Source organism: Lipotes vexillifer, unplaced genomic scaffold (genome assembly GCF_000442215.2).
Source record: "Lipotes vexillifer unplaced genomic scaffold, Lipotes_vexillifer_v1.1 scaffold905, whole genome shotgun sequence".
NCBI lineage: Eukaryota > Metazoa > Chordata > Mammalia > Artiodactyla > Lipotidae > Lipotes > Lipotes vexillifer.
In genome coordinates, this window is record NW_006796034.1 from 635888 (window position 1) to 636442 (window position 555).

At 47.9% G+C, this 555-nt stretch overlaps 1 protein-coding gene across 1 annotated transcript in view; it reads right to left on the reverse strand.

Annotated features, from left to right (window-relative positions):
- GCLM (glutamate-cysteine ligase modifier subunit) overlaps positions 1-555 on the reverse strand; it is a 17820-nt gene that overhangs the window by 17107 nt on the left and 158 nt on the right. The window lies entirely within an intron of this gene.

Below are 555 nucleotides of genomic sequence, written 5' to 3' on the forward strand. Positions count from 1 at the left end.
TGTGTGTGTGTGTGTGTGTGTGTGTGTGTGTAAACCATGAATTGGACTGCCAAGGCAAAATGCATTTTTTTTTTTTACTGGGTTTGCAGACAAACTGAAAACGACTACTTTAGTATGTGTTGAGTGAGATAAGAGAGAGAAAATTTCACCCAATATTATTTACGTGCAAAATGCTGTATTGAACCATCAGCCCTGGAGAAATTAAAGGTCTAGTATAAAACACAGAAGTATTTCTCTTTCGGAGAAATAGCACAAGTGAGGGTAGTTTAAAAAAAACAAGAGAGACAAACTGAGCTGCATCCTGGGCACAATATGGTAAGGATTCTGATTCCTACTAAAGTTACAATCGAGAGCACTGACAGAGGCGGCACTGGGTGTGAAGATGCACCTGCCAAATTTTTAAAGACGCTGTGCCCGCAACAGTAGGTTCGGAGGCGACATCGCGCCGATAGCCGACCCAGCCTCCTCCGGCGGGCGGAGCCCAGGTGCGCGCCTCTCCCGCGACTACTACGCACCCGGAGCCCGACCACCCGCCCTCACCTCCCATTGCCTCCC